Genomic DNA, 10,391 nt, shown 5'->3' on the forward strand with positions numbered 1-10,391 from the left:
TTTCATCTATCATAACTCTATATCTTAACATATTATAACTCTATATTTTCATCCATTATCAATCCATTTTTGCATATTCTTATTAACTTTGTTGCTAATACCCCCTATTCAATCCAATCATCATTTTAACATTCATTAATTTTACAGTGTTTCTGTAGATAGTCTTTAAATTTCTTCCAATCTTCTTCCACCAACTCTTCTCCCTGGTCTCGGATTCTGCCAGTCATTTCCGCCAGTTCCATATAGTCCATCACCTTCCAGTTCCATATAGTCCATCACCTTCATCTGCCACTCTTCCAGGGTGGGTAAATCTTGTGTCTTCCAATACTTTGCAATCAGTATTCTTGCTGCTGTTGTTGCGTACATAAAGAAAGTTCTGTCCTTTGGCACCAATTGGCCGACTATGCCCAGGAGAAAGGCCTCTGGTTTCTTCAGGAAGGTATATTTAAATACCTTTTTCATTTCATTATAGATCATCTCCCAGAAAGCCTTAATCTTTGGGCACGTCCACCAAAGGTGAATGTACCTTCATTTTCTTTACATTTCCAACATTTGTTATCAGGCAAATGATATATTTTTGCAAGCTTGACTGGTGTCATGTACCACCTATATATCATTTTCATAATATTCTCTCTTAAGGCATTACATGCCGTAAATTTCATACCGGTGGTCCACAACTGTTCCCAGTCAGCAAACATAATGTTATGTCCAATATGTTGTGCACATTTAATCATTGCAGATTTAACCGTTCCATCCTGCGTATTCCATTTTAACAGCAAGTTATACATTCTTGAAAGTATCTTAGTTTTGGGATCTAACAGTTCTGTTTCCAATTTGGATTTTTCCACCTGGAAGCCAATTTTTTTGTCCAAATTATAGGCCTCTCTTATTTTATAATAATGAAGCCAGTCTTGCACTTTATCTTTTAATTTCTCAAAACTCTGCAATTTCAATTTGTCTCCTTGTTCCAAAATTTCCCAAATTTTGTCCTCATTCAGGGAGCCATATTACCAAAGTCTGCCCCTGCTATGCTGATTGGGTGTAGCTTGCCAGGGTTTCAGAAAGGCAAATGTCCCAGCTTGTCACTGGGACAGTCCTGCGCAGAGAGGGGGTGGCAGCTGTGTGCATTTGCCCCAGATCTTGAAGGGCTAAGCTGGTCTGGGAGTCCTACCAGGGACCAGCTGCTTTTTTTGTTTGAGTTTATAACTTTATCCTACCCTGCCCTGGGCCTCAGACAAGCTCTGCATGGGCCTGCAGTTTGATTTTCCATTTCTAACAGCCTAGCAGCAAACAAATGGATCTTCAACAGGTGCCTTCTTTCATACCATGATTCTATTTTTTTTTCCCATCCAAAGGGATGGAAAAGCTGGGATGGTTTAAAGGAATAATATCAGACACCCCTAATCTGCATGTATTGTAAATGACTTAAGAGTGACTATAACGTGTTTCAAGATGGTCTCTTCATCAGGAAAAGGACTTATAAAATTCTATTTAAAAGAATCTATAAAAGAATGAAATCACAGTATTATAGCAAGTATTCCCTCTATATATGTGTGTGTGTGTTGAAAATGGTGTTAGTCTTCTAGGATAAAGAGAAATGCACTGGATCTTTAAGATAAACTTTTGATCAGCCTTTATTGCAAAATGGCATAACATTTTGCAGACAACAACCTCCTTCTTTCGTTGCTGATTAGGAAATTAAACAGTGCTTAGGAATTCTAAAGAAATCCTAAAAGTGCCCTTCAAACGAAGCAGGAAAATGGGTGACTCTTTTATTGAGAACAATACTTCTGAGGAATTGGAAGACAGGTTTCAGTACAGCATGAGATTAGATGATATTTACTATAGGACCGTTACAAGGTCTTGCGCCTTTTCTCCTGTTCAGCTTTTATCTGATTTTTTCCACCTTGCTTTTCCCATTTCCAACACAACATTTGAAAAAGCAGGTTGCCTCCTACTTGTGGCATTTTGTGATAAAACAAACTAGGAATAAAGGGAACTGGATGCCTCAGACCAGGTCGGGTCGTTGGTCTATCTAGCTCTACAATGTATAGCTCTATATATCTCTATGTTTCTCTAGGTCCATTGGCTTCTGAAGAAGTGAGACTATTGCTTAGAAAATGTTAATAGCTCTAGCGTTAAAAAATTAACCACAGTAGAGGAGGACTTAAAAACAAACAAAGAAGCAAACCCCCAAACTTAAAAGCTTCATTAAAGTTATTAAAGAATCCTACATTGCTCCGATTTAACCAACATCTGATTGCTCCGATTTAACCAACCAACCCAGCTTCATGTTGTGAGGTCTTTCAGATGCCTGTAATGCCTGTCAGAAGACATACACAAGCTCTAGAAAAGAAAGGCTAGTGTAAGGTGCCAACATTTTTTTTAAAATGTACAAAGAAAACTACATACTATTGGCCATCTCTTACTTATTCTAAGGTGAAGCAGTAGAAGAGACTAACCCCAGCTACATCACCACCATAAGGAACTATGGCGGAAAGCAGTTCCTCTCCCTCTCCTCAAAAGCCCCTGGACCTATTTGCCTTCGATTTGACAGGCTCAATCCATTTGGATGTTGGTCCTCTGCCTGAAGATTTCATCCACTTTGGCTAAAGGGGGGGTAGTTATAGATGCTTTTTAGATTCCCCAGTATTGTGAATGGGGAAAAACAGAACTTCATTTTGTATGGAGTGGCTCAGAACCTGAATTAAAGAATCAAGTACAGAGAGTGAAGGGCAAATCTGAAACGTATCAGAATTTTAAAACCAAACAGATATAAAGCAAATATTTTGTCTTGGAGCACCTATAATGCACCACTTCTTTCGAGCAGTTGGTGAAAATATGAGAAAGCTTTAACCATAAAATAGCAAAACTATAGTTTCTAAACACCCCCCCCCCAATAAAATAGCAGTTGTTTTGAAGGGAAGCTGTATGAAAAGCAATGTAAAATATTGTGCAAAGCCAGTTGAATCATGTAAAGCAATGTATTAGAGCTACCCAGTTTTGACGTTACCACACATGAAAACAGACAGGTACAAACTAATGTGCATATATAAATCTATAAATGAATCACACAGTCTCATACCCCCAACAGAAGCCCATTGATATTCATAGCCATGCATACATAACCTGCATAAGCATGTCCCTATACACAGGGGACACTTTTATGCATATAGTGGTTTATTCACAATGCTAGAAGTGAGATTACAATGTTTTCAATGACAGAGCCATGAATTTTTTGACCTAAAGATGTAGAATATGAATTCATAGTGCATTGAAAGATAAAATTAAATTTGAGTATCCCAGCGGACTGCTCCAGATTAAATAAAGCTAAATAGCCTGATCACTTGTCCAAAGAAACATACTCTCATTTTCCTACAGATGCTGCAATAAAGACAGCTCTAATCTAATTATAACATTTTAAATATAAATTGTTTTTGTGGAGGGTAGAAAATAATGGCTTAGGCTGTTGGAAACTGCAGTTGCTCATTAGAAGAGGAAAGAACAGCAGGAAATCCACTGAAAAACAGAAATGAGTTTGCACTTCCTACCAGTGCTTACCCACTCCAACTGGGAGGGACAGCATTAATGTGGAAACTCCAGCCAAATAGATATGCAGTGACCCACAGTTGTGTATTGGCTAGAGTGTGAAACAAGAATAGGGGAGACCCAGATTGGAGGTTTACAACTTAGACAAGAAAGTTGGTTTCCAGGTGGAAAAATCTAAATTGGAAACAGAATTGTTAGAATCCAAAACTAAGACTTTGTCAAAAATGTATAACTTGCTGTTGAAATGGAATACTCAGGATGAAATGGTTAAATCTATAATGATTAAATGGGCACAAGACGTTGGACATAATATTATGTTTGCTGACTGGGAACAGTTGTGGACCACCGGTATGAAATTTACGGCATGTAATGCCTTAAGAGAGAATATTATGAAAATGATATACAGGTGGTACATGACCCCAGTCAAGCTTGCAAAAATATATCATTTGCCCGACAATAAATGTTGGAAATGTAAGGAAAATGAAGGTACATTCTTTCACCTTTGGTGGACGTGCCCCAGGATTAAGGCTTTCTGGGAAATGATATATAATGAATTGAAAAAGGTATTTAAATATACCTTCCTGAAGAAACCAGAGGCCTTTCTCTTGGGCATGGCCGGCCAAGTGGTGCCAAAGAAAGATAGAACTTTTTTCATGTATGCTACAACAGCAGCAAGAATACTCATTGCAAAGTATTGGAAGACGCAAGATCTACCCACTCTGGAAGAATGGCAGATGAAACTGATTGACTGTATGGGACTGGCAGAAATGACGAGCAGAATCCGTGACCAGGGAGAAGAGTCGGCAGAAGAAGATTGGAAAAAATTTAAGGACTACTTACAGAAATATTGTAAAATTAAGGAATGCTGAATGGTGTTGGATTGAAATTGAGTGGTTTCTAGCTGTAATGATATAAAGGAACATGGATGAAAAAAAAAGGGTTTGGATAGAAAATAAGGTGATATTATAAGCTGTAATGCTTTAAATTAAGGATTTGCTGAACAAATAATCTTAAATGGAATACAAGAAGGGAAGGTATGAGGAGGTCAGAGAAATTTGTTATAGAAAAGTATGCTTTATGAACTATATGTGTTTTTTTAAAAAATCTTTTTGTTGTTTTTTTTTTGTTCGTATAAAAATTGGAAAATTTAATAAATATATTTTCCAAAAAAAAAAAAAAAACAGATTGAAATCTCCACTAAACAGTGAAGCTCACTCAGTAACCTTGGGCTGGTCATTATCTCTCAGACTGGGGTTGTAACAAGGATAATATTAGGGGAGGTTGTTACATTGAGATTCATGGATGTTTGTTTATTTAAAAATTAATATACACCAATTGACTGTAATAAAAAGAAGAAGGATATAAATGGAAGTATCAGCCAGGGGTTTTTCCCCCTAGCATGAACTCACCAGAAATCAGTTCCAGCACCTCTCGGGTGGGTGCCACTGCCATAATAAGAGAACAAGGGAGGTGTTTGTGGTGAATTCCGGCACCTCTTTTTCTAGAAAAATAGCATTGGAACTAGCTCCCGGGCTTAAAGGTCAACATAATAAGTAGGCCTCAAGGATCACAAGATATCTTCATTTGGCATGGAATAAGAGGCATGCAAATGAAGAGTTGCTGGTATTATTTATAACTCCCTTGAAACAGAAATATTGGTCAAGAGAATTTCTAGATTCATAAGGGGTATTCAGACACTCAAAGAGTAGAGATGAGGAAGAGCTGTGCCCCCAACATAATACCATGTATTCTTCCCACACTCAGTCTTGACCGTCCTCATGTTGTATGGTGAAGGCTTCTAAGCAGAACATCCATGTGATAAAACAAGGTCCCCAGTGGCATGGAGAAGACTACTTGTGTCAAGTGAAGGCAAGTAGAAATCCCTGCAGATATTCTTCATGCAATATGGGAGAGATCATGAACTGGGGGTGGGGGGACAGCACTCATGAGCATGTTGGGAGAAGGGCTTGGATGCATGCTAATGCCCCCATCCACAATTTGAGCATTTATGTTTTCAAGCAAGTGCCTGAACATGCCTACGGTGTCTACATTTTAAATAGGGTCAGGGATTCTGACCTTTCAAAAGCTCTGAAACATGGTACAGTTGTTGGCTTTTTTAAAAGCACCTTTACCACATTAGTCTGTAACACTAAGATGGAGCTGCTAAAAAAAAAGAAGCCTTATACCTTTTTCTCAAAAGCATGGGTTACGCTTGTGACAACTTCAGTTAGGTGTTGCAAGACAGTTCTTCCTTCTGATATAAGTTGAATTTCTTCTGTATTTCCGTCAGGGCTGGTCCAACCACAATGCTGTGGAGTAGAGAGGTTCAGACAGCACTGATGTGCAGCACTCGAACTACTGCATTGCACTAGTTATTAAGTGTGTTTGTATTAAGAGAATCAAGAAGGAATGGCTTGTCTGATGCCAACTTTTATTCTAGAGCAGCTTGGGGAATGAGAAGGGTGACTTAAAGACTTGTCACTCAGAGTGATGTGAAGATCTTGCTATGAATATTGTATACAGCAAAAACTCAGCCATTCCTCTATGATAACATTTGACAACCATATGTCAGGAGTGCTCTGATGGTGTTTCCTGCTTGGCAGGGGGTTGGACTCGATGGCCCTTGTGGTCTCTTCCAACTCTATGATTCTATGATTCTATGATTTTATAACATGAAATTATTGATAAATCCAGTGGGTATTTTTAATCTGATTGTTTTAAGAACAGTATGTGGCAAACTGGGATGGCTAGCGCAGAGCAATCCTTTTATTTCCTGAAATATAGGAACTATAATATGTTGTTCTCCATTATCTTCGTTATCATCACATATTTCAAATGAATGTCTGATTTATGGTGATGATTCACAAAACTGAAACTGTTGCAAATTTGCTATATACCTAGAATGAACTGCACAAGTTTATCAATATGGAACTCATCATGCAAATCAGGGAGAGTTGAATTGTTTTCCTTATAGCATATTTTTAAATGATTTTTTTTTAATTGTATTGCTTTACAGTTTTACTTTCCTATAAATCAGATGGAAAATCACCTTCCCCTTAGAGCAACCATTTCTTTCCCTGTCTGGCAAGGTATCTCAGTGTTCTATGAATATGAGTGGTATGCTTCAATGAATTCTCTCTTCCCAAACATTATCCTTTGAGCTTTGTAATTTGGAATAGAAAGTGGATGCTTGGATACTCTTAGACACTTGGTCATGGTAGAATAAATAAATGTGCAATTTTCCCAACAACAATTTCTATTAACTTCCCTTTCTACAGCCCCAATATGGACTCCATTATTTTAGCATGATTGTCTTACAAATGTTCATTGCTCTGAAATTCTAATTTATTGAACCCAACAATGAGTCTGCTATTGCTTGCAACGGAGCTTCCTTGTAACCTTCCTTTCAATATTGCCTCAGTTTTCACCCACTGCAAGCAATGGGAATTCTGCTACTAATTTCAATGTACTGGAGTGCTGTAGAATTGCAATCTACTGCTACATCTGCTGGACAAAGGAAATGAACCAGAATCTCCTAAATCTAATTTGGTATCTTAACTATGGAACAATTATTTCCCAACTTTTTTATAGCTTGGATTCAAATTTATTCTGGTGTACAGCTTTAATGTCATTGTGTGGTGGTCAAAGTAAATGTGTACCAAGTGATTTTTGTATCAAAAGTCCATATCTGCATTAGAATGAAAACAAATGTTTCCTTGTTTTTTCCCCAGGGACTTTTCTGTCCCGCACACTCAGTGGTTTCATATTCACTTAATTCTAACAGAGGGAAGTCCCTTTGGAAAAGGAAGACTGTCACAGGAATGACAAGACTAGTACACCATGCAGAGCAAATTTTAAAGTCTTAGTGCTGAAGAGAGTGCCCTCTCAAATACCTAATGTAAGGTATAAGCCGCTTTCAAAGACAAGGTACATTGGGCTATGATGACTAAGCCGATACAGCATCAAGCAACATAAAGACAGATGTTCTCCGACACTGTCTGAGTGACTCAAGCAATAACAAAACAGCAAAAGGAACAACAGACAAAATTACCTATGTGAGCTGCTTATACAAATAAACATGTTGGGGATCATCTAAGGCTGACAGAAATGTTGCACCAGTTCCTTCAAGGTAGATTTGCTCAAAGAAAAAAGCAAAAAAAGCAAAGTCCCTTGATGACATCTGCAGCTCTTCCCTGCGCAGAAATTCTGTCTCCTTGAGACCTTGCTGCTTGCACACTTCCAATGCAATGGAGCATGGCCGCTCGAGAAAGCTTATTCCTGACGTTGAATAGATTGGAAGAATAGCTTCCCTCTGTGAAAATGAAAGAAAGGTCCTAGTTTGGCTTGGCTACCTTCAACGTCAACTGAAAGTGAAATAAGAGGATTTGCCAATTCCATGTTCAGCTCCAAGACTGATCTTCTGAGATGTAGCCGCTGCATCCAGCTGTCTAAAATGTCTGAGGAACGCATGCATATGTTCACGCGCAATCTTCCTATATGCTGACTTTAACTCCTCCCATAGGCAGCCTGTGGCAAACATGCGAGTGACAGCATTATATTCATTAACCCTGTGAAGTGCTCCGCAAAATTATAGAATTTCAATCCGAGAGCTTTCTGTGCTGTTTTCTTTTTTCGTAGTAAAATACTGGAGCGGTGGGGGGGGGGACAACTCTGGTTGCCTGCAAGTCTGTCACAGTCCGCAGATCAAAGAATCAAGGTGCCAACATGTTTTCTTAATGTAGACATCACGTCTTCTTTACTGCCCATGTATTTTCACATGGCGCTTGGATGTTTCTTCCTGACTCAGACTTGATAAACCAGTTTATGCGGTGACCTATTTTTCTTTTCTGTGTCGCAGGGGCTGTTCATCAAAGGGCAAGAGCAAACCTAATAAAAAATACACTATGCAGTTTCTCCTAAAGTCCTATCCACTTGATTTTGAACAGCATCAACTAGGGGAAAAATAGACTCAAGAATGTTCAATGGCTAATGCATGACAGTGCAAACCTGAGCACATTTTGCATGTTTATTCCAAAGTGTCCCACATAGTTCGACGGTACTTAATTCCAAGCAACCACGCATAGGAGCGCTCTCTCAATGAGAAAGGTATGCCTTAAAATGCTCCATCGATTGCATAGTGCCCTGTCATATTCAACCATTTTGTGTTGGCTTTACTGAGAAAAAAGTGGCTTATTTTGAAGGGTGGGGGAGCTTTCCATCCAGTGACATGCCAACGAATTAATTCATTTTCTTTAATATCCTCTACCACTTGGTTAAAAGCAAAGCATATTCAGGAAATTTCCTCAGACAACTCTGCCTCTCCACTGACACAATGCCTGTGCCAGTAATTTACAAGTAATGGGCTACAGCTGTGAACTCTGGCTCCTGAGTTGTTTTGGTAGCTTGAGTAATTACAACAGTTTCATTAACATTTAAAGGGAATATTCTGCTCAATGCCAGTTAAGAGGCTTTTACGCTGTGCAGATCCATTTTATATTTGCATTTGACATTTGATAATCTCTACACAGAAGCTCTGAGTCATGAAAATGAGGTGACTTGAGAACGCCAAAAATTAACCCAAGTACAATCTCCGTCTTTATCAAGGAAGCTTCAGAGTTCAAATGTGCAGGACAGGTGGTGTGACATATGGGATGCTGCTATGGGGGCACATTGATCCATTTAAGAGCCAGAGGACCACTTTGCCCTCTTGTACCGGATTTTGTGCTTGCAGTTATTATGACATTTTTTTGATGATAACAAAATAGGGAATATATTTCCCAATGCAAGCTAGGGATTCGCGACAGGTGATATTTAAAGAAATTATGCTGGTTGTTTGTTTCCATTTTTAACCTTTCCTCATCGCAGCTTTATACTACTTTATTAAGGTATATGTGTCTTATTGTTCTATTTCTTATAATACTGCTCTACAGAAAGGTGATTAATAAATGCATATACTAGGGATAGGGAATCTATGGCGCTCTCATTATTCCTGACCATTTGTGAGGTCTGTTGGGGCATGAGGACCTGATATGTTCCACATGATTAAACTTATTCAGTCCATTTTGGGTATATAATAAATCTACAACAGTTTCAGTTTTGTAAATCAGCACCTGGAGTCTAGCATTCATTTGAAATCTACTGTGCAAACTTCCCAAAGATAAAATAAAGAAAATGAACAACAGCACATTATATTTCCTATATTTCAAGAGATAAAAGATTTGTTCTCTGCCAGTCACACCAAGTTTATCAGATTCATTTTTCAAAAATGATAACTAGATAGAAATATTGCACTTACCAATAATTATTTTTCATGGCATCATATGGGAGGGGTTGAATTTCTACTAGCTTCTTCCACAAACCAGAAAAAAGCCAACTCCACCTGACCATAAAACAGAAAAATATACAGGACAGCTAAGCAATAAACTAGCATGTAAGTGAAGTTCAGAAATAGAATATAAAACATAGTTCATTAAAACAAAAACTAACAAGAATTCAAATGGCAGACATAAAATAAAACCAATTTGGAAGAAAATAAAAATTTACAGCAATAACCCAAATTCAAAATACTTCTCTTCTTTTAGGTATTAGGTGTTATTTCCATGGGTTTGCCAGTTCAGATCAAGCAAACAAACAGAGCATTCAAAACCATTTCTAGATCACTTGATAGAGAAGAGAGACATTTTGAGTGTTCAGAACCAGAGACCTCCCCCCTAAATAAAGACACATTTGACTCAAATTTCAGTTTGGGTTTTTGGCAGAATTTAGGCCACAACTTTATTGATTACAGAAAAGTGAGTGGTTGCATAGACTCTGGTTCGACTAGCTCCCTACACCCTTGCAGG

Source organism: Podarcis raffonei, chromosome 3 (assembly GCF_027172205.1).
Source record: "Podarcis raffonei isolate rPodRaf1 chromosome 3, rPodRaf1.pri, whole genome shotgun sequence".
NCBI classification, from domain to species: Eukaryota; Metazoa; Chordata; class Lepidosauria; order Squamata; family Lacertidae; genus Podarcis; species Podarcis raffonei.